Source organism: Monodelphis domestica, chromosome 6 (genome assembly GCF_027887165.1).
Source record: "Monodelphis domestica isolate mMonDom1 chromosome 6, mMonDom1.pri, whole genome shotgun sequence".
Classification (NCBI taxonomy): domain Eukaryota; kingdom Metazoa; phylum Chordata; class Mammalia; order Didelphimorphia; family Didelphidae; genus Monodelphis; species Monodelphis domestica.
In genome coordinates, this window is record NC_077232.1 from 285,647,288 (window position 1) to 285,672,972 (window position 25,685).

Here is a 25,685-nt window from a genome sequence, read left to right on the forward strand (position 1 = left end):
CAACCTCCTACCAATTATGGAATTACTACTACTTCATATTTCAAGTCTTTTCCAGTGTAACTTATGAGTCTTTTCTATTATAATCCTTTCTTTTATGGTGGAGTAAATTGTTTTTTGGGTTTCCCCCCATTATTGAGTACTTTTCTAGAAGGAAACCTAGTCATCTTTTGTGAGGAAACCCCAGATCTGAGCCAAATCTGATTTTCTCCTGGGTGCCAAGATATGGATATAAAAAGTCAGAGAAAATGAGGTTAAAAGACTCCACTTTTTAGAAACAGGCTACCTGAGGTCTTAACCCTGGTTAAGTAGAGACCTTAGAGGAATAATATAATTCCAATATCCTCTACATGAGTAGGGTTTTGTGATACTAGTTTTCATTGCATTTGTATCAGTTCTACCTTACTTTTTCATTGTAGAGGCAGCATGGCCACATGCATAATGATGTTGATATTGGGGTCAAGAAACCTGTCTTTGGAATAGTCTAGTTGTGTGACTCAAAGCAAGTCATTTAACCTCAATGTAACTAGGCAATTTACTGAGATTAAAAGTTAGAGCACTGATCATCAGTATGAGATCCCTAAACCAGAGAAATCAGAGGTCCAGAATTTTTAAATTAAATTTAAAAAAAAAACATATATTTGTTCATGGTCAAAGGCAGAATTCTATTTTGATCTCTAGTATGGCCAATAGAAGGAAAGAAAGGCTTTCCCCTACACAGCTCCTAACACTGATAAGCTATTCACTCCCCCTTGTGATGATTCTAAAAACTACCTAGTATCAAAGCATGCTATATCTAGAAATAGAAGGGACTTTAGGGTCCATCAAGTATAATGCCCTCATTTGATAGATAGGCAACACATATTTAAAGAGCTTAATTACTTGCCCAGCATCACAGAGAAACAATAAGATTCCAAGCCCAATGGTTATTGTTGTTCCATGAATTTTTACAAGTTTGAAGTTATAACATATACACACCACCAAGCACTGAACCTTACCTAAGCATGAAAAGCTTACAAGTACTTTTCAATCCTCAGTCTTGTGTTTCCTATATTAGTGTTTTGCCCACAGAAGTAAAATAAAAAATATTCCAACATGTCAAATCACCTTACTTATTCCTTAATAGGAAAGGTCTCTATCTCATGCAAAACATTAATATTGTTCAATTGGTTTCTTAAGTTCCTTTACTTATTTTTAAAAATTTATCCAAAATTGGGAAGACCAAGATTAAAGAATTCTGGACTCTAATTTAATTTAAACAATTAAGCTATCTCAAAAATTAACAATTGCTTATCTTTTTAAAAGTGAATATAGATCTCGCAGAATACCATGATTTTAGATCATACTATTCTAGTAGACAACTACACATGTTTTGAAATCTTTCTAAAATTTATCAGGGATAATGATGATAATATAACAATATTTATAATAATATTTATATAGCACTCTGTGAAGATAGGATTAACTCTCTCCTTGCCTATTTTTAGTTAATCAAATCAAGAACTTAAAGTACCCCTACTTGACACTAAGTAAGAGAGTTTGCAAGTCACTTGCTAAGAATAGGTGACAACTCCAGAGGCCATTGTCCCATCCCTGGGCAGTGGTAGGCAAATTGAAAGACTATAATTGGTTCCTGTAAAATGGTGAAGGGAAAGGAAGTGACATGGAAAAAGGACTACAAAAAGTCCTGAACTACTTGTCCAAGGGACTTCTCCTTTGAACTTCTCCTTTGGAGTTTGTCTTTGGACACACTGCATTGGTGAGCTGAACCAAAGGAGGAAACTCTTTCCCTAGATCCTGTGTCAGTTTGCTGGGGGAGTAGCTGGCCTTCCTTTCCTGGCTTCTGGAGAGATTGTTTCCAGAGATTTCTCCCTTGGCTTTGGAGGAGGTTGCATTGGTGGAACTCTAACTAAAGACACCATCAATCTTTTGGCTGAGGATTACCAGGAAATCCAGGTGAGGACAAGGGGTATGGGGAAGCCCCTGCAGGATTGAGTCTCACTTCACCTGAGAAGAGCTGGTAGGCTTGTTAAAAATCTGTCTCTTTAGCTATATTTTCCCGCTTTCCACCTGTTTGTAAATAAAGCTGCTAAAAGCAAGTTTGACTTAAGCTATAATATTTTTAAATCAGTGACCACAATATTACTTTAGAACTTTCATATTTAGCATTAAAACCTAAATTTTAAATTCTTACAACTCTAAAGCTTATAAAACACTTTACAAATATTACTTCATTTTATCCTCAAAACAACTATGGAAGGTGTGTGCTAGTATAATTATGCCCCATTTAAAGATGAGGAAACTGAGGTAGACAGAGGTTAAGTGATTTTCTCAGGGTCATACAGCTAGTTAACTAGTCAGGATGGATTTGGAATAATTCTATCCATGATACAACCTAACCATCCCTGGATAATGCTGTATGATATTTATCTAGGAATATAATGTACTCCCCTACTAATTTTAAGGTCTATAAAGGAAGGAAACATTGTCTTAGCTCAACTTTGTGTTCCTCTAGGCATCTGCACAGTGTTCTAGACATATGGACTCAAAAAGCAGAAATGTATTTGTTAAAATTGAATTGGAAATGGATTTCTCAAAGGGTAATTTAGCTCTTAAAAATAACCCAGCTTCTTAATCATTGTTTAGTCTCCAAAGTTGGTTCATCTTCAGGATGGAAAACAATTAATTTTGTTTTTTGTTTTTCTAGGTCATATCTTTTCTTTTTTTTTTAAACCCTTACCTTCCATCCAAGGCAGAAGAGTGATAATGGCTAGGCAATGGGGGTCAAGTGACTTGCTCAGGGTTACACAGTTGGGAAGTGTTTGAGGCCAGATTTAAACCTAGGACGTCCCATCTCTAGGCCTAGCTCTCAATACACTGAGCTACCCAGCTGCCCCCTAGGTCATTTCTTAATTGAAAATGTCAGCTCCTCCTCAATGCTCCTTGAAAACTAAAATCTTTTTCTGAGGAAATTGAAGAAAATAAAGTAAGAGTTCTATCTCTTTTGTTAACTCTTACCTTCACCTTAGAATCAAAACTGCATTGGTTCCAAAGCAGAAGAGCTAGGCAATAAGGGGTTAAGTGACTTGCCCAGATTCACACAACTAGGAAATATCTGAAACCAGATTTGAACCCTGGACCTCCCATATCTAGGCCTAACTCTTTATCCATTGAGCTAACTAGTTTCCCCCTTTCTATCTGTTTTTTAATGCAAATATTCATTTTCAATGATTCTGTTTACATATGAAGAATATGATGGATCTGAGTAAATTGCACAAAGTCAACTACCATTTTGAAAAATATTAAGCCTGACAAAACAAAATGGCTATCTGCCAGGAACCTGCCTGACAATGTTCTGGGGTCCTCAAAATCAGGTAAGGAGAACAAGATGAGGTAAAAAGGACAAGAGGAAGCATTGTGTGGGGTCAGGAGGGCCAGGCTTGCTGAAGGCAAACAAGGCAATTTTATTGAAATTAACAACTTCTTTTAAAGGTTGGAGAGAAACAAGTTGGGGCTTCAGCTGAAACTTTCCGCGTCCATAGTAACAGGTAATGATTAACAGAGAGTAATTTCAAAATTACAAAATAATAAGTAATTACAAAAGTAATTAAGTAATTACAAAATAATTTGCCATACATCAGTGATTTATAGGGATATGTTATGCAGGAGGTCTGAGAAATGGAGGGGCGGAGGTTTCCATAGGTTACCTGATACATACACAAGAGTTTCCATGGGTTCTATGACGCATACACAAACCAGGGGTGTCTAGGAATTTTAGAAACAAACATGTCCCAAACCAAGAAAGAAGAGAAGGGAGAAGTGTGGTTAGGAACTTTCTGCTTTGTGTCCCCAGAGCTTTGTTCAATGGGGTTTCAGGATTTGCCTGCTACAGTTATCTTTCTTCAATGCCTAAAGCACATAAATGAATGATTGAAAAAACAAATATAAAATACTTATTATTTGTTGATCACTGTGTTAACTGCTGTAAAAATTATATATCTGACATCAAAGTGGGAAATATATATATTGAGGTTGGGTGTTCAGGACTTAGGATATCCTAGGCATGGTATGGACTCATAGAGGAATTGAGTAAATGTCTCGGTTGCAATGATAGAGTTCTCTTTTGAGTATTAGGTTCCAGATTAGAAAGCAGTTGTGAGATGGGAAGCAGAGAAGAGAAGGCTCACACGTTTATAGCAGCAGGTCAGATGGTAGTAAGATGGCTGAATGGGCAATAAGATATAAAGTATAGCTAATGTGCTTTCCATACAATGGGCTATGTGATGCATTCACTAATCAAGACATTGTGGATCCCAAGGCAGAGTTCCAGAGAGGCTTAAGTGCTTTCACAAGATCATACTTTGTAAGGGCTGGTAGAATGGAGAAGTCAGAAACAAGCAATGCCCTGAGTAGAAATTGCATTATATATGTATATGAAATTGTCCCAGAATTCTATAAAAACTCAAAAGGGATGGTTTCTATCAGCAGCCGTGTTTTGAACATATCCACATTTTAATCAATGTTTACTGATTATGCTACACTATCTCTATTTCCAAATTATTGGTGTTGCCTGAAACACCAAGAGGAAATTAATTTTAAAATAGGAGAAATAAAGAGGCCAGAACCTCCAGAAATAATCAGTAACCCAGAACTGCCCTCCTTTTTTACATTCTCTTTTTCTTCCCCTGAAAAAGTTTGGCATTAAAGATTTGAGTTGAGGATTCCATAGTTTGGGCATTAAAAAGTTTAGGTAAAGATTCGATAAACTCTTGTGTACTAAATTTTTCACATTAATCTATTTTCTCCTACAACTTCAATATTCCATTTACTCATCCCAGTAGCCCTATGTTACATACTGAATTGGAGAACTTAGCACTCTAAGGAGTTATTCAAGTATATGATTATTTGTAGGTCAGGTTCAAGTATATGATTATTTGTAGGTCAGGGACAGGATTATTATGAATCTCCAGATCTTAGATTTTTAGCCTGTTTTTGTGTCAGAGGCCTCTTTGGCTGGCATCTGGTGAAACCTATGAGCCTCTTCTCAGAATAATGCTTTTAAATGTGTAAAATAAAACGCATAAAATTTTAAAGGAAACAAATGATATGAGATAGTGTTATGTATATAAAATTTATATTTAAAAGTTCATATATTCCAGATTAGGAAAATCTACTACAGATTATTCAAGATGTTTTTGTACTTCCTTCTATCCTTCCTTCCTTCCATCCTTTTGTCCTTCCTTTCTCTCTCCCTTTTTTGTTCTTCCTTCTTTTCTTTCCTTTCTTCCTTCTTTCCTTCCTTTCTTTCTTTCTACCAATAAATCAACAAATATTTATCCCTTTCTTATTTATGTAATCTTTGGAAAGTGACTAAATCATCCTAAACTTTATTTTTCTCACCTCAAAATTAGAAGCTTTAGATAAAATTATCTCTAAAGTCTCTTTCAACTCTAAATGATGATGATGATTAAAATACAAACCATTACCATTATCATAATCACATTTGTATAGAATTTTTAAATTCATATTAAGTCATTTGATTAAACCTCAAAACAACCTTGAACTATCATAATTTCTATTTTATAGACAAAGTAGGGATAGAAGATTTATATAGAATCTGCTATGCGAGACACTATACAAGAGAGCTTTACAAATATTATCCTATTTGATCCTCACAACAACCTTTTTATGTAGGTTATTGTTATACTACCCTATTTTATTTTATAGTCCTTCATTTGTAACCAGTAATTTCCTGTTATAATATAGTCAATTTTGACTATTTATTTTGCATCTTCCTGGTCAATTTTCTCTTTTTACAAAAGTATTCATGGCATATAAATATGAGGCTTCTCTGTAGTCTATCAGTCTTTGTCACCTTCACATTTCTTATGCTAAAACCACAACTCCCAAATTTTTTTACTATAACTTCTCTCCATTTTTATTTAAAAATACCAAATATGTTAACTTGATTTAGGTCTTGAATTTTTTTAAAAATGTTTTCTTCATTCTTCTCACGAGATAGAATATAAAGAGTATAAACTCCTATTATCTTTTTTTCAATTAAATTTAAGATGACAAGAATTTACTATGTGCAGTCATAGGGCTCATGGAGTCTTTTCCTCAAATATTTATCATTAGTACTAGAAAGTGAGATTGCTAAGTATCCCCCCAATAAGCTTTCATTTTCTTTTTTCTATGGAATTATGATAAAATCAGCTCTGGAAAAATCTGTGGACCATCCTTCATTTACCTGTAATTTACTTTTTTATATAAAGAATGCCAAGATTAATCTGACTGAGTTTAACTTGTAGTCTGCTTGTTCACTGGACAGGGATCTCACCTTTTAAATTAACTAGCAGTCAATTTAATGTTTCTAGCTTTTGAGAGAAAATTGTTGGCATCTTTTTACCTTTTCTACTTTTTCTAGCCCATCTCTTTTTTTCTCTCATGAAACCTATATTTAGATCTCTAGGTCTGTATCTCTATCTGTAACTATATCTATATTCTTGTTCTTGTACTTTATCTATGTCTATGTACATTTGCATATTTATATAAATATACATATTTACATATGTAGATATACACACAGACTTAGACCATTATGTGGTAAATAGACCAATAGAGCTGGAGGTAGGAAGACCTGAGAAAAAGATATATTCTAAGATTCTTATTAGCTATCTGACCTTAGGTAAGTCATTTGACTTCTGCATGCCTCAGTTTCCTCATCTATAAAATGTGGATAAAAATAATACTTTAATAATAATACTTAAACCCTAGGGTTGTTGTGCAGTGTAAATGAGATACTTATAAAACACTTTGCAAAATTTTTTTACATGTTGATAACATTTTTAATAATCATTTTCTGGCTTTTTGTGATACATGCTCTCTCCTTCCCTCACTCCCCTCCTCCCCAAGATGGCAGGTAATATGATGAAGATTGTACATGTGTTATCATACAATACATATTTCAATGTTTTATGAAAGATACAAATCACTTACACTACAGAAAAATTCATGGAGTCAATAAAGACTTTGCAGAAGTTAAAGGTCTATGTTATTGTTATCATTATATAGCTTAAGTCATTGGGAATGCTCTGTATTCTTCTTAGCCTTATCTATCCCCACTGGGTCATCACCAAACATATTGAGCACCTCCTATCTAAAAGAAAATAGTGTATGACAAAATAAAGTCACTACAGGGAACAAATGCCCCTTTTCTACCATAGAGCAAGAAATGTGACTAAGCGGTCTCATTCACTATGAACAGTTTTTAATCATTCTGAAACAGAGGAAACTCTTCAATGTGAAAAAGATATGAAAGTTGGGTGAGTCTGCATTTCATCTTCAAGCAATAAAAATAGGACACCCTCCTCAATGCAACCAGATACACACGAGTCCTAATCCTCCTTGACAGGCACATGTAATACTCATTTCAATCAGAGGAAGTTATGAAGGAGGGAGATCAAAACAATATATACCCCAATATGCTTTCCTTACTAAAGTGTCCCTTTAAACTGGAGGAACATTTCTCATTTTAATTGTATTGCTCTACCTAGTCCACAAGAGCTATTTGAGGGAGGCTTTAAAAGCTGAAAATAAAGTGCACCCTAACTGTGTTATTTTAACAAACTTTATTCCTTTAAGCAGAAGAGCTAAAAGGTTTGCAGTGCAATTCATTCCTATTTTTAATAGACACTGAGCACACTTTAATAGATCTCTTCCTTTTCCCAAGCTGAGCACCTCCACAGCACTTTGTAAAGAATACAGCATGAACTCTTAGCAGGTTTCTCCATCATCAGGCATTTAAAACTACCATTATGTGATTCATTGATGCATTTCAATTTGACACATGAAACACCTGGTGCTTAACATGTCTTCATTAAATAGGCTTCTAGGTATACCTAACTAATTATCACTAAACAGATTCCTTTCTTACTATTTAACCAGGAAAATGGTTTATCTAAATTTCCCTGCCTAAAGAAGGGCAACAAGTGGAGACTTAATGTGGTAAAAATGTATTTCCCCTGGAGAAATCAAATATGAAAACCTGGAAAAATGCAAATATTTTTACTTTACTGATATGCTACATGAAACAATGGAAATCTATCCAATGACTAGGCATATGTTGTCCAGGACCAACGAGGGGCCATTTCAAAAAAGACCATGTTTTTTAAAGAGTTGAAAATTCCTTTTATTAAGGCACACGTTGGGGCTCCACATCTAGACTAGACTAGAAAATTATAAATTCTTCCATTGCTACATTTCAGAACAAGCAACAACTCTAAACCAAACTCTCCTTTCTCAACATGTTTGCTGTAACTTATTATTCAGAAGGATCATCTGTAGGAAAACTCACAGCTGAGAAAGGTTCATCCATGAGCACTCCAGAGATCCAGGCAGGACCAGAACTCACAGCACTTTGACTCAGAATTTTATCCTAACTGTGAGAGTAAAAACACCGAAGAAAAGCAACTGCTTGACTACAGGGGTGGAGGGGATATGACTGAGGAGAGATTCTAAATGAACCCTCTAATGCAAATACCAACAACATGGAAATGGGTTTGAATCAAGAACACGTGATACCCAGTGGAATCATGCATCGGCTATGGGAGAGGTGGTGGGAGGGGAAGGGTAGGAAAAGAAAATGATCTTTGTTTCCAATGAATAATGTTTGGAAATGACCAAATAAAATAATGTTTAAAAAAAAAGAATTTTATCCTAAGCATTTCTCACCCATGATTAGCTTCTCAGGAAGACATACATATGTAAGCAAAGATCTGTGTACAAGTGAAGGTCATTTCCCACATGTGGAGACTCAATTGTGACTTCTAGAGGGTACAGAGGGGACTGAGACAAAGAGCTCACTGTATTGTAATGGGCTGATAGATGTTTAATGTTGCTTCTGATAGAGATTCATCTCCCATCAGGACTACATTGGATCTTCTCACAATAACTAGAATGGCAGAAACTACTCACAGAACTGGGAGCAGGACTGGTGGGTAGGCAGAAGGCGACCTAGACCTCACTGTCCCATCCCCTTCCTGCTATCATGATAGAACAGAGAAGAGGCAGAAATGAGAGAATACCCTAAAAATTGACAAATCATCTCTACCAAATATTTAGTTTTACACACTGAGAGTAATAGTTTGATATGAAAAGAAAAAGGCAATGAATTTGGTTGCTATATATTCCTCCTTCAAGATTGAAAACATCCATTAATATTCATTCATAAGTTGACCCAGAGCCATTTTCCTATTCTTAGGCAGTCTTCTAATTCTAACATGAGAGAAATTGAAATTGATTTGTACAAATGCTGCTGTACTATAACTCAAAAGGAGATTCATGGAGTAATACTAGAAAGATGAAAAATCTAGTTATTTTCAACAAAAGCACTATTTGTAATGTTACTGTTTGACACTGTTAGTTATTTTTTTGTGTTTTTGATTGGCCCTGACTGATTCTTAAGGATTAATCTGCAGTAGAAAAGAGTAAATGGCAATATTGCCATATAATTATGTTTACATGTATGTGTGTGTGTGTGTGTGGTGGGGTTAATCATGGTAGAGAGGAAAGAAACAAAATTCTAATAATAAAAGAGATATTCTGTAGTCTTCATAATACATCTTCAGTGTTAAAGAGACCCCCAAAAGGGAATGATTTATTTATCATGGTGGAAAAGGCAGTAAATATGTGGGCAGAGGACCTAAACATAAATTTTGCAATTAAGGTATTGGACAAATCATTTAACTTTTCTAGGCCCTAAATGCCTTGTCTATAATATTAAAGCAATGGAGGACTGTTAGATTAAATTTGAAAACCTATATCACTATATTATAAGCATTTATTGTATGGATATTTCTATATGTAACATATATAAACATATGACTGACTTCTATGCATAATAATGTCCATCCCTAGATCTATGTGGGGTGTATGGGGTGTTCAGGGAGGGGTAGTATCTCTGGTATGGAGGGCTTGTCGTGCCCTCCTAGGGCAGCTCTCCAGCCTCTGACCCTCACCTGACACCCAGCTCTCACTTGTGGCTCCCAGTAGCTGCTAGCATGCGGCAGAGGCCACACCCTGGGCAACGGCTTCGACAAGCCAGATAAACCTTGTGAGAGTAGCCATCAGGTCGTCGTTGACCCCTGGTGAACCAGGGCTTTGCTCACCCAGCATGTGAAGACTGCTTCAGCGGAACAGGCGGAAGAAACCAACAAGAAGGTTCAATGGCTGAGATGGCGATGCAGCAAGGCACCGTGGAGTGCTTAGGGCATATTGAAGCACAAAAGACAACACGGCCATCCAATGCAGCTGAGGAAGTCTCCAGGTGTAACGACTTTTCGTGCCACTGGACCCAGGCTTCCAATGCCGAGAGAGTGGGACTGTCTCTGTGCATCGACTTTTCCACTTAAATCTTCATGCACAGGTGTCTTTGTGCACAAAAACGCACAAAGACAATCATCATCCTCTGTTCGAGAGACAACCAACAACAGATCTATGTTCAACAACTTGAATGAAAGCTTGATTCTACTCATTATGAACAATGAAAGAATATTGATAAAAGTAATGTGTCCACTTATAAACAATTCACTGTACAGTAGGACTCCTAGTAACCTTATAAAATTAGATCATCTATTTAGGAGAAAACAGAAGTAATTTTGTGGATAAATATGTTGAGCAAGGCTTAGAAAGGCCTGGTTGACCACAGAACTTGAGTCTTGCTTTGGATTCTGGTAAAAATAACATCTAGATTTTGGACATAAAAAAATGTGAGAATTTGTTTCTCTTCGATAAGCATATTTATAATTATTTATTACATATTTATAACAAATCATATATTACAATTATTTGGGTATTATAAGGATGCATATATGGTAACAAAAAAGACAAAAAGAACTACACTGTCAACCACACTGAACTAATAAAATTTACTTGAGAGTACATAGAATGACATAAGGATAGACAGACAGACAGACAGACAGATAGATAGATAGATAGATAGATAGATAGATAGATAGATAGATAGATAAATAGATTAAAAGGTAGATAAATACATTGGGGGAGAGAGATTAGAGAGGATGGACATGAGGATATATAGATATATAAAATATATCTTTACATATATTTATATATATATGTGCATATTCTGTAGTGTATGTATGTGTATATACATAACAACAAACAACAATGTGCATTTGTTTGTGTGTATAATAGTAAATAGGATAACACAAGGTTATATACATATGTATATGTGTATGTATATATGTGTGTATGTGTGTGTGTGTGTAAAAGGTTGGGTAATGGCTAAGGGGCCTGGTTATAAAAAAGTAGAAGGTTTAAAAAAGAAAGCCATAAACTGTCTGATCTAGAGGCAAGCAGCAGCTTTCATGTTGTGGGCCAATGTCACCTAGTTACCTATATGGTGTAGTATAATACTAAACTTAGTGTCAAAAGTTCCAAGTTCAAATCTTACCTTGTATCCTTACTAGCTGTATAATCCTGTGTGAGTCACATAATTCCTATCTGCCTTAGTTTTCTTAATTTTCAAAATGGGAATTAAAAATAATACTACTAGTAGAGCCAAATAGGAAGACTACTAAAGACATAAATTCACCCAAATTCTCCCAAATTCCCCTAGAAATAATTTTAAAATAATACCTCAAATAGAATTCTGGAGTCAAGAAATAGGCACAAGTGAATACATTTTCTAAACCAAAACTACTTGGAAGAGTTACCAGGAAAGGTCCATCTCATCAGAGGACACAGGCCTACACTCTGGCAATACCATCAGCAGGTCTTGGTGGGGGTTGTAACAGCAGTGACTGCTTCAGGAGTTCTCAGGCCAAGGGGTAAGGCAGTTAGACAGTTGATCAAAAACAGAGATTGCAGAGGACATTAGGAAAAAAATAAATAGGGACAAAAGGAATACACTTTCTTTTCAGCAGCACATGGTAAATTCACAAAGATTGACCATGTATTATGGTATAAAACATTGCAAACAAGTGCAAAAGAGCAGAAATAACAATGATGAGACATTCTTTCAAAATCTATGGGATGCAGCCAAAGCAGTACACAGGGGGAAATTCATATCCTTGAGTTATGTAAAAATGGAGACTTGAATCCAGGACTTCATTCCCCATAAGTCCTTTCTCCACTTCCCCAGAATGCTTTGTAATATCACTGAATTCTCAACTGAGCTGAGAACGAGATGGGGTATTTAACCTGATTGGAAAGGCTTCAGGGCTTTCTCTTTTCTTTCCTGTTTCCACTTGCAAGCAGATGGGTCTTTCATGATGTAGGTGAGGTTGTGTCTAGGCCTCTCTGGGCCTAGACATGTGCTTTCTTATTCTGTAATTTTCATTAATCCTTAACCATTAATAAACCTCTAAAAACATAATACTCCTTGCAGAGAGAAGCTAATTTCTACCCTGCCTTCAGTTTCCCCAAAATTTAAATCTTTACAGTTCATATATTAACAAATTAGAGAGGGCAGAGGTCAATAAATTGGACAGGCAAATTAAAAAAAAATCTAGAAAGTGAACAAATTAAAAATCCTCAGATGAAGACTAAATAAGAGATCCTAAAAATCAAAGGAAAAATAATAAAATTGAAAGTCAAAGAACTATTGATTTAATAAATAAGAGTAGAAGCTGGTACTTTGAAAAAACAAATAAAATAGACAAAGTACAGCTCAATCTAATTAAAAAAAGGAAAGAAGAAAATCAAATTAATAGTATAAAGATGAAAAAGAAGACCTCACCTCTAATGAAGAGGAAATTAAGGCAATCATTAAAATTATTATGCCCAATTATATGGCAATAAATATGGCAATATAGGTGACATGGATGAATATTTGGTAGTAGTCTCTCAGTAACCGAGGATGACGATTGTCTTTGTGTGTTTTTGTGCACAAAGACACTTGTGCAAGAAGATTTAATTCGAAAAGTTGATGCACAGAGACAGTCCCACTCTCTCGGCATTGGAAGCCTGGGTCCAGTGGCATAAAAAGTCATTACACCTGGAGACTTCCTCAGCTGCAATGGATGGCTGTGTTGTCTTTTGTGCTCCAACATGCCCTAAGCACTCGACAGTGCTTTTCTGCATCACCATCTCAGCCGTTGAACCTTCTTGTTGGTTTCTTCTGCCTATTCCGGTGAAACAGTCTTCACATGCTGGGTGAGCAAAGCCCTGGCTCACCAGGGGTCCATGATGACCCGATGGCTACCCTCACACCTTAGCCGGCCTGTCGAAGCCATTGCCTGGGGTGTGGCCACTGCCACATATTAGCAGCTACTAGAAGCCACAAGTGAGAGCTTGGTGTCAGGTGAGGGTCAGAGGCTGTAGGTGTCAGGTGAGGGTCAGAGGCCTTAGGAGGGCACAACAAGCCCTCCATACCAAAGGTGTTACTCCTCCTTGAGCACCCCATACACCCATACATGAATATTTACAAAAATATAAATTGCCTATTCTAACAGAGGAAGAAATAGGCTACCTAAACAACTCCATATCAGGAAAAGAAAGTGAACAAGCCATCAAAGAACTCCCTAAGAAAAAATCCCCAAATCCAGATGGATTCACAAATGAATCCTATCAAACGTTCAAATAACAACTAATCCTAATATTATACAAACTATTTGACAAAATAAGCAAAGGAGGAATCCTACCAAATTCCTTTTATGACACAAATATGGTACTGATTCCAAAGCCAGGCCAGTCAAAAACAGAGAAAGAAAACTATAGAAGAATCTCCTTAATGAATATAGATGCAAAAATAGGATACTAGGAAAAAAATTCCAGCAAGTGATCATGAGGTTTATTCACTATGATAAGCTAAGATTCATACCAGGAATGCAAGGGTGTTTCAATATTAGGAAAACCATCCACATAATTGACCATATTAACAAGCAAACACACAAAAATCACATGATTATTTCAATAGATGCAGGAAAAAATCTTTGACAAAATAAAACACTCATTCCTATTGAAAACCCTAGAAAGCATAAGAATAAGAATGAAAATAATAAACAGTATATATCTAAACATCATCTGGAATTGGGCTCAAACTAGAAGCCTTCCTAAGTTCAGGAGTAAGGGTGCCTATTATCACCTCTATTATTTAACATTTTACTAGAAACACTAGCTGTAGAAATTAGAGAAGAAAAAGAAATTGAAGGTATTTAAATAGGCAATGAGGAGACCAAGCTATCATTCTTTGCAGATGATATGATGGTCTACTTAAAGAAACCCAGAGAGTCAACCAAAAAGCTAGTCAAAATAATTAACAACTTTAGCAAAGGTGCAGGATAAGAAAGAAACCCATATAAGCCATCAGCATTTCTATATATCTCCAACAAATTTCAGGAGCAAGAATTAGAAAGAGAAATTCCATTTATAATCACCCTAGACAATATAAAATACTTAGGAATCTATCTGCCAAGACAAACACAGGAACTATATGAACACAACTATAAAACACTCTCCATACAATTAAAACTAAATCTAAACAATTGGAAAAACATCAACTGCTCGTGGGCAGGATGACCTAACATAATAAAAATGAAAATCCTACACAAATTTATTTACTTATTTAGTGCCAAACCCATTCAACTACTAAAAAACTTTTTTACTAAATTAGAAAAAAAAAAAACCATAACAAAGTTCATTTGGAAGAACAAAAGATCAAGGATACCCAGGGAAATCATGAAAAAAAAATGCAAAGGAAGGTAGTCTTTCACTCCTCGATCTCAAACTCTACTATAAAGCAATTGTCATCAAAACAATTTGGTACTGGCTAAGAGACAGAAAGGAGGATCAATGGAACAAACATGAGGTAAGTGACCTCAGCAACACAGTCTATGACAAGCCCAAAGATACCAGCTTTTAGGACTAAGACCCACTATTAAAGGAAAACTGCTGGAAAAATGGGAAGACATTTGGAAGAGATTAGGTTTGGATCAACACCTCACACCCTACACCAAGATAAACTCAGAATGGGTGAATGAGTGAATGACATGAATATAGAAAGAAACTATAAGCAAATTAGGTGAATACAGAATAGTATACATGTCAGATCTTTGGTAAAGGAAAGACTTTAAAACCAAGCAAGACTTAGAAAGAGTCACAAAATGTGAAATCAATAATTTTGATTACATCAAATTAAAAGGTTTTTGTACAAACAAAACTAATGCATCCAAAATTAGACAGGAAGTAACAAATTTGTAAAAAATCTTTATAACAAAAACCTCTGACAAAGGTCTTAATTACTCAAATTTATAAAGCTCTAAACCAGTTGTACAAAAAAACCAAGCCATTCTCCAATTGATAAATGGGCAAGGGACATGAATAGGCAATTTTCAATTAAAGAAATCAAAAGTATTAATAAGCACATGAAAAAGTGTTCTAAATCTCTTATAATCAGAGAAATGCAAATCAAAACAACTCTGAGGTATCACCTCACACCTAGCAGATTGGCTAACAGGACAACAAAGGAAAGTAATGAATGCTGGATGGGGTGTCGCAAAGTTGGGACATTAACGCATTGCTGGTGAAGTTGTGAATTGATCCAACCATTCTGGACAGCAAATTGGAACTATGCCCAAAGGACGCTAAAAGACTGTCTGCCCTTTGATCCAGCTATAGCACTGCTGGGTTTGTACCCCAAAGAGATAATAAAGAAAAAGACTTGTACAAGAATATTCATAGCTGTGCTCTTTGTGGTGGCAAAAAATTGGAAAATGAGTGAATGCCCATCAATTGGGGAATGGCTGAACAAATTGTGGTATATGTTGGTGATGGAATACTATTGTGCTCAAAAGAATAATAAAGTGGAGGAATTCCATGGGAACTGGAACGAACTCCAGGAATTGATGCAGAGTGAAACAAGCAGAACCAGGAGAACATTGATACACTGTGGTACAATTGAATGTAATGGACTTTTCCATTAGTGGCAATGCAGTAGTAATCCTGAACAACTTGGAGGGATTTTGGAGAAAAAAAAAAAACATTATCCACATTCAGAGGAAAAACTGTGGGAGTAAAAACACCAAAGAAAAACAACTGCTTGAATACATTGGTCAAGGGGATATATGACTCGGATGTAGAATCTAAGTGATCATCCTAGTGCAAACACAAACAACATGGAAAGAGGTTCTGATCAATGACACCTGTGATACCCAATGAAATATTGTGTTGGCTGTGGGATTGGTGGGGAAAGGGGAGGGAGGGAAATAATGTGATTCTTGAAACCAAGGAATAATGTTATAAATTGACTAAATAAATTAATTAAAAAAAAAAGAAATTATCTAAGAAAACTGCCCTGATGTTCTGGAACAATAGGGCAAAATAGACATTGAAAGAGTTCATAGAACACCCTCTATGCTAAATCCTCAAATTGCAAGACCCAGGAATGTGATAGCCAAATTCAAGAGCTTCCAATCTAAGGAGAAAATTTTATAAGAAGCCAAAAAGAAACAATTCAAATGTCAAGGAGCACCAATCAGGATTACACAAGTTCTAGCAGCTTCTACACTAAAGGACCACAAGGTTTGGAATATGATATTTATAAAGGCAAGAGAATTGGGTCTATAACCAAGGATTACCCACCCATAAAAACTGACTATGTACTTCCAGAGGAAACTATGGGAATTCAACAAAATAGGAGATTTCCAAGTTTTTGTAAAGAAAAGACCAGAACTAAGTGGAAAGTTTGATATCCAAACACAAAAATCAAGAGAAACATGAAAAGGATTAATGAACTGGAGGAATTCTATGTGAACTGGAACAACCTATAGGAATTGATGCAGAGTGAGAGGAGCAGAATATTATACACAGAGACTGATACACTATGGTACAATCAAATGTAATGGACTTCTCTATTAGTAGTAATACAATGATCCAGAACAATTTGGAGGCATTTATGAGAAAGAACATTATCCACATGCAGAAGAAAAACTGTGGGAGTAGAAACACTGAAGAAAAACAATTGCTTGATCACAGGGGTTGATGGGGATATAATTGGGGAAGTAGACTCTAAATGATCACCCTAGTACAAACTTCAATAATATGGAAATATGTTTTGATCAAGGACACATGTAAAACTCAGTAAAATTGTGCATTGGAGCTGGGGGGAGGAGAGGGAAAGCACATTATTCTTATAACCAAGGGAAAATATTTTAAATTGCCTAATTAAATCATTTTTTTCCAAAGAAAAAAAAGAAAAACAACTTACCAAAAAAGTGAGGAGAAATAATTTAAAAATGATTGGACTAAGTGAAAGTCATATTTTTAAAAGAGCCTATACATCATATTTCTAGAAATTTTCAATGAAATCCCCCCCCCCCCGGTATAACTTAGAACCAGAGGGTAAAATAAAAATGAAAGGAATTCATTGGTTACCTCCTGAGATTTCAAAATGAAAACTCCCAGTAATATTACAGCCAAATTCCAGAACCCTCAAGTCAAGGGGACAATATTACAAGGACCTGAATGAAACAATTCAGATGTTATGGATCTAGAGTCAAGATCACACAGTAATTAGCAGCTTTCACATTATTGTATCTGAGTGCTTGGAATATGGTATTCCTGAATCCAAAGGAGCTAGGATTACAACTTTTGCAGCAAAATTAATTATAATCCTTCAAGGAAAAATAATATAGTTAATGGAAGAGAGGATTGTCAAGTATTCCTTATAAAAAGACCAGAACTGAACAGAAAATTTGACTGTCAAATATAAAACTCAAGAGAAGCATAAAAAGATAAACATGAAAGACAAAATGTTAAACTATTTACATTCCTACATGGGAAGATCATACTTGTAAATTCTAAGTACTTTATCATTATTAAGACAGTTAGAAGGGGTATAAACAGATATAAAGAATGAAAGTCAGTTGATTATGATAGAATGATAAAAAAATAACACTAATCATTAAAAAAGAGGGATTGTCCTGGAAGAAGGGGAAGGAAGAGAGTGAATGGGAGAAATATCTTACGTGATGAGGTGCAAAAGGAAGAGCTTGTACAGTTGAGGAGAAAATGAGGACAGGCTTGGCAGGCAGTGCTTGACCTACACTCTCATTGGAATTGGTTCAGAAAAGGATTAGGTATAGAAAGAGAGATAGAGAGAGAGAGAGAGAGAGAGAGAGAGAGAGAGAGAGAGAGAGAGAGAGAGAAAGAGATATGGATATACACACATAAATGCATATGAGTATATTTAAATGTATATATATATATATATAATGTATATATACATAAAAGATTTAACTCCACCAGAAAGACAATAGTGTCTGCTCTTTCTTGTATCACATACACATCTAATCATAGGCCCCTCACACCAATTTTTCTTCCCTCTCATTACCCTGATGAATCATCAGCTCCTTAGATTTATTTTCTTTTTTCGCTGTGGTCTCAGTTTATCCCTTTCTGTTCCTCCCTCACAAAAGAAAAGACTATCTTCCCACCCAAATCATTCATTCTACTTCAGGGAAATGAATTTTCAGAGGCACTTTCAAAAAAAAAAATAGTGTATTATTTCTACTCCCTTTATTATTTTTTACTCCATTTGAAAATTCTCTAGAATTTATTACCAAAACTCAATTCTAGATGGACACCATGGGACAAAGTGTAAAGTGTTCTCACATTATTCCAGGAATGTGAGAACATAGAGTGGGATGGCTCATCCTTTGCTTTTTCTTTTCCCATCTTATTTTGTGCTTTATATTGTCAATTTATTCTCCCTTTGACCTTTATCTAAGCTTTACTTTCTCAGGAACCTAACTACTTCACCAAGCATAGTGGGATACAGCACTTTATATTATAGATGCTATTATCGAAGACATCAAGTCCTCAAATATGATTTGTTCCTAACTATTTTATTCTCTCTTATCTTTTTGAGGTCATCTTCATAATGCTGCTCTATTGTTTTATATCTATGGCCACACCCAAATTCCACTCATTCTTTCTCCCATATGATGTCCTATTTTTACTTTCTTACCACCTCAGACACAAGAGAGAAACTGAAATGTTATCCACATTTTATATTGTCCTAAAAAGACATTAACTAAATCCTCTGTTTCATCTCTATCTACTTTCCAAGTAGAATTCTTCTATAATGAGTATTTCAAAAGTCAGTGAAGTTTTTAGCTAGTAAGGCTTAAAAAACAACACTAAGATTTTGGAGAACTCTATATTATACTGATACTTAGAAGACTGAAAGGATAAATTCTTACTTGAAATTTTACTTTATAGAATCTTCCCATGATGCTCTCCTTTTGGTATTTGCTGTTTGATATTTTTTTTTCAAATTAACTAATTGCTACATATTCTTTGCCTTCTCACTGTCAGTCAGATAATCTTAGGTGGGTAAAGAAATGACAAAATTACTAATGTCAGAAATAGGTTCTTGAAATCAAGTCTTCTTTATTCCAAGCTCCAGTGAACTTTCCTGTATCTAGTATTTTACATTTTTTCTCCCAGCTAAGGATATATTTCACTCAGTACCAAAGAAAGTATAAAAGCAGGTTTAAAAGATTTAATAGATAATTTTAATTATATGAAATCAAAAGCTTTGGTACAAAACAAATTAATGAATCTAGGATAAAATGGGAAGTAGTTACATGAGGAAAAAATTTCTTATCTACTTTCTTGGATAAGGGTTGACATCCAAAGAATATTAACAAATAGCAAGATGTAAGATCCAAGTAGTTTTAATTTTAAAAAATATTTCATCACCCCAACCATTTATCTTTAGACCATGTTGATGACAGCTCTGCTCTTGGGAGGCAAGAGGATCTGATTTTGAATCTTGGACCAGATAACTCATACTATCTCCTTCAAAGCACTAATACAGAGAGTACTAGAAAAGCTTTAATAGTATATGTTAAAGGGAACTTTATACAAAGGAAAACCATTATTTATTGTTATTCAGGCATTCCCATTATATCAGACATTGAGGATCCCATTTGGGGTTTTCTTGGCAAAGATACTGGAGTGGTATGTTATTTCCTTCTCTAGTTACTCAGTAATCAATATAAGCAATACATGAAATCCTAAAGTTGTAGTGTAGGTTTCTGTGATTCAAAGCTTAAAACCATACTAAGACTTTTGGGACACTGTATTTTATCTACATATAGATGAAAAAAACTAAGGATCAGGAACATTAAGTGGCTAAGAGCAAGTCAGGCTGGACTCTATCCTAGCTCCTCTGACTAATAATTGAGTTGTCTAAAACTGGAAGGACTCAATGCCAAGTTCTTTGTGCACTATACAGTCTTTCAGGATTATCCAAGAAAGTGAAAGGTTGAATCCTCTTTTTGCTATTATGCTGTAAAATCTTCCTTCCTGATAGTGTGAAAGAGCTATCATTTGACCTTTTCCCTTCCATAGCTGGTACTGATTTAATTATACTAGTGCACTGAACAGGAAAGGGTCAAAGTGTACTGATTCTCCCAGTGTGCCAGTATTCTGAGAGCATCAGAACAACAATGTAATGATTTCCCCAAAGTCCAAGCCAACTCTTATCTACAGTAAACACTTAGTTTTATTGGGAACTTAAGTTCCAAAATCTCAGGCAGAATCCAGAGCTTCATCATTATTCGGACAGTTAAAAGGAGTAAGCAAATACATAGGGCATGGGAATGAATTGACTGTTGATGGAATAATTCCAAAAAATAAAATTAAGGATTGAAAAAGAGGGGTGTACTTAGTGAAGAGGAAGGAAGAGAAGGAATGAGGGAAATATCTAAAAGAGATGCGAATGGAACAGCTTTTACAGTTGAGGAGAAAATGGGGGCAGGTGATGGCAGGAAGTTTTGGGAATTTAAAATAAACTTTTAAGATTAAAAAAAATCCTATGCCATAAGAGTTAAGTTGGAATATAACTTCAGGGAAAACATGTGAAATGAACCTAAAGGAATCTTTTACTTGGAGGTTAGGTAAATTGATCTGGTCTAAAGGAAATGTGCTCATTGTGGAAAGAATCATTGTGTTAGGATAATGCAGCAAAGAAGTTCTTTTGGTCCCACATCCCATAGATGACAAAAACAGAGATGAAAGACACTGTATTAAATCATTGATATATATATATATATATGTGTGTGTGTGTGTGTGTGTGTGTGTGTGTGTGTGTGTGTGTGTATGGCAACTGATTAATAAGAAAAAATAATTCAGTGGAACTTTAAGAAGACACTGACTCTATCCATGTGCCACCTTTCTTTGACATTCCAGGTGGCATCATGTAACTCCAAGTTCTTTGGAGGAGTAAGGAAGGGCTAGCCCTTCTTTACCCCAGCAAATATGGCAATCTGCTGAGCCTATGACAGCTGAAGTACATCTCCTGCCTAGGTGAGCCTGTGCCTGAGTTTGGAACCATCTCTTTTCGGGTTGTTTTTGGAAAATCTTATCGAAGGAGAATGAGCATCAATCCCCAGGGGATGTACCCATACCTGGAAGTCACTTTATGAGTGTAAAAGGTTTGTAGCTCCTGGCTTCATTGAGTGGAATCAGTAAGCTTTAGGGACATTTTCTGAATTTTATCAGATGCCACTAACAGAGGAACGAATTCAATTCTTCTCCAAATTTGCCAGAAAGGCTTGGGTTTTGAGGGAGATAGTACAGAAACAATGTGAAATATAAAAGACCTAAAATGCCTCGTATGAACTGCTTCATGAAAAGATGTTTTTACATATCTACTTCTTGACAAAGCATAATAGTAATTAATATTGGTTTTTTTCCCTTTTTTTCAGTCTTCTGTAAAAGTACACTAAATAATAATAATAGCCAGAACAGTAATAATTAAGGCTTATTTATATAGCACCTTAAGGTCTGACAAAACTCATTATAAATATTTACTTGTTTTAGTCTAATAAATGTGCAAAGTAGGTGCTATTTTTAATCTCCATTTTGCAGCTGAGGAAACTGAAGTGATTTGCCCAGAGTGAGAGAGTTAGCAAAGCTAGGTCTGAAGTAGAAACTAGATTCACACTCAATGCTTCCTGACTCCACATCTGACACTTTATCCACTGAAACCCCTGGCTGCCCCAATATGGCTCCTCGTCAATCAGTTACCATGTATCAGGCACTGGTTTATGAATTGTGGATAAAATACAATATACTGTAAAAGAAAGACAGTACCTTCCTTTTAGAGGTAGGGAAGGGGGGAAGAAAGAAGAGGTGATCAATTCTGGAAATTCCAAAGCAGAGATGAAAAGTGGGAATTAAATAGCTTCCCCATACCTGATTTATACCAAATCAAATATGCATCTTTCTATTTCCCTTTGGGGAGACTACAGACATGAAACAAAACCTAATTTTTTAAGTAAATTAGCAGCAGAGCTTTGGATTAGGGGCTTATAAACTAAATAGTGGAAGAAAATAGAGCCTTACTTCTCTTATTAGAAGTCAGGAGTGAATCTAGACCTCATTTGTGGATCCAGGAAGAAGGCCTTCTAAAAGGGATGGAAAATCATCCTAGTTCTACTAGGCATGGCTGTTTTCAAATTGTTAGTATATGTTACATGAAATTGGGAAAAAATAATTAAATTTTTTAATACTTAAGCATTTTTTAATACTTAAAAACAATTCCAGAGCGGGCTGGTATAGAATGGATCTATTCAAAGACCACTGTGCGCATTCTCCCTAAATGTGTACTCCAACTCAGCCCCCACTCCACTTATTTCTGATATTTGTAGTTATATTCTAAAAATAAATGCAGCAAGGTTAGAAGGTAGCCAAATCAAATAATAACTGATCTCTAGTAATCAGAAACCTTATCTGAGCATATTGCTCTAATATAATATTCAGGATGAAATTAATGTAAGCTAGAAAAAGATATTTAATCTTTGAACTCATGAGTATACAGTATACAGTATACACTTTCTTAGAATTTCAGTCTTTCTGAGCACTTCTAAATGTCTTTCTTAATTTTTTCGCCAAGTCCTAAAAACCTAGATGTCTACAGAGATGGCTGGCTATGTCTATCTCTCTGAATTATATCTTACAATATTCCATTTTGGACATCAATCTATTGTTATGGACCCAATATATCTCAGAAACTCACTGATGCTATTGCTCCTTTTGACACTGGTGGCAAACTTGCATAATGCTCTGATCTCTTTTCCTCCAAATCTTTCAGTAGTTACCTTGGTATAATCAGATCAGCAGCAGCAGAGAAGGGAGAAGTTCAAACAGGGACTTGGCCAAATTGAAAAGCTAGGCAAGTGGAAAATTACATTTTGTTAGTGTGACTTTGGTAAGCTATTACATGAATTTACATATACATATTTATCTTCTATATATTTATTAATTTGGGAGTCATTGACCTCTCTCTTTTGCCCTTTCTAAATTCCATTATTCTACCAAGATGAAATGGTAGCATCATTTCACCCTTCACGAAAAGAACTGATTTCCCCCCTTACATGATTCTATCCTTCTATAATTTCTTGCCTCCAACTGAATTTATTTTTATGCACATGTTAACTATACTGTGCTGTCTACTCTATAAAATAGGCTTATTTATTTATATTCTTTAAAAAACTTTATCCTCTTTAGAATCAATACTTTGTACTGGTTGCAAGGCAGAAAAGTGATAAGGTTATCAATGATGCATGGTTATCAAAGGTTAGCAATGGTGGTTAAGTGACTTTCTCAGGGTCACAAACCTAAGAAGTGTCTGAGGTTAGGTTTGAACCTGTCTCTGGGTCTAGTTCTCAATCCATTTAAGCCCTCTAGCTGCCCCTACAAATCAAGTTTAAACAAATTATGCCCTTTCTCTTCTAAAGGGCTCATGATTCAAAGTGGCCAATAAACCTAGACACTGACCAGTTAAAGAAGAAAAATTATCGATGTAGAAACAACAAAGTGGCCTCTTAATGGTCTGTATATTTTTCATGCTCATACTTAATAGAAGACAAAGAGAAAGTTTTTTTTACAATTCAAATATTGGAATAAGAATGTTGATATCCAAGTAAGACAAACAGAATACTAAGAAGAAAAATAGTGTGGTGGTGTGAGGAAAAAATGTTGAGTTTGGATTCAGAAATCTTAGATTCAAATCATGGCTCTGATATGTACCAACTTAGCTATGTAAAGCTTGGCAAGTTTCATATAAATTCTCTGAGCCTCAGCTTTCTCAACTGAAAAACAAGGTGACTGAGTTTGTGTTCCCAAAAGTCCCTCTAGGAATAAGTTCTCCAAATTTTAGATAACTAGGAAGGGACATGAATAATTGGGTAAGTGTAGCTTTTAGCAAGTGGGCCAGGGAAAGAAAACTAAAAGTGTAAAAAAGGAACCTAATGTGACCAGGTTTCTGCTCCTGTCATCCTAATTAATAGCCTCTAGAGAGGAGTATATGAATAAATATCTTTAAAAATCTGATATAGTGAGTAATACCAATAATATAAAAGGTAAAAAAAACAGACAAGAAATAATATGGAAAAATAATTAATTTATCCCTGGTGAGAATTTTGTGTTATTATTTGTTGTTTATCATTATTTTAGTTTATTACATTTTAGAAATAATTTTGAATTATGAAGCTAGATTCTGGAAAAGACTATTTCCTCAAGGTGGTAAAGATAAAGAGAGAAATAGAATTTGAGAGATGAGTCATTAGAAATTGTGAAATAAATTTGGGTGGAACTTTTAACCTGAAGAAAAGATTTATTTACCTCCAAACCTATCCATGAAATCATGATCAGAAATGAGTTGGGGGCAAGAGGAGTTTCAAAATCAATCTTAACCTTAAAGATAACTTTTAGTATAACCTCATCATTCCCTTTATCTCCTCTGCCTTATTTTTAAAATTATTATTTTAACCTTCCTATGGTGATTAGTAGTACACAACATGGACCTCCTTGTGTCCCATAAAACAAATAATACATATTTTCCATGTTCAGAGTGCGATTTGGATTATGGTTCAATCCAATTTGACAAAACATCAAAATGTTTTTTAGGACTTACTGAGAAAAAGTTACTGTGTAAGGGGTTAAGGGTACAATAGAAATAAAAATAATAATTCTTGTCCCTCAAGGAGCTTATAAATAATGTTTATACAAAATAATAAAAGATAGGATCCAGAGGGGAAATTACACTAGTGAGTAACTGGAATGAATAGGAAAAAATGTGTCTATTGAAGGTGAGCTGAGTTGAGTTTTTAGTCAGCCACATAATCAAAGGGAAGATGAGAAGGGAGTACCTCCCAGAAAAATATTAGAAAAGGATATAATGTAGCTGGCAAGGTAGTGTAGACCTGACATTCCTGAAAATAGGAAGGCTGAGATTAGTAGATCTCTAAGCTTGAGAGTTCTGAGCTGCAGTGTGGAATATAGTGATTAGATGTCCACACTATGACTTCTACCAATGTGATGAGCTCTCCCAGAGAAGGAAATACTAGTATGTCTATGGAAAATGAAAGGATAAAGAGGGGAAGAGAAAGGAAGGAAAGGAAAGAAAAAGGAATGGCAGGAAGGAAGGAAGGAAGGAAGGAAGGAAGGAAGGAAGGAAGGAAGGAAGGAAGGAAGGAAGGAAGGAAGGAAGGAGGGAGGGAGGGAGGGAGGAAAAGAGGAAAAAGGGAAGGAGTGACAGTATCTCATGTGGGTATTTAAATAAAATTCTGAGTAGTTTGTATTCTGATGGCAATAAGGAACAATTTGGTTCAATATATATACATATATATGTATAATTATGTATACTATGTTAT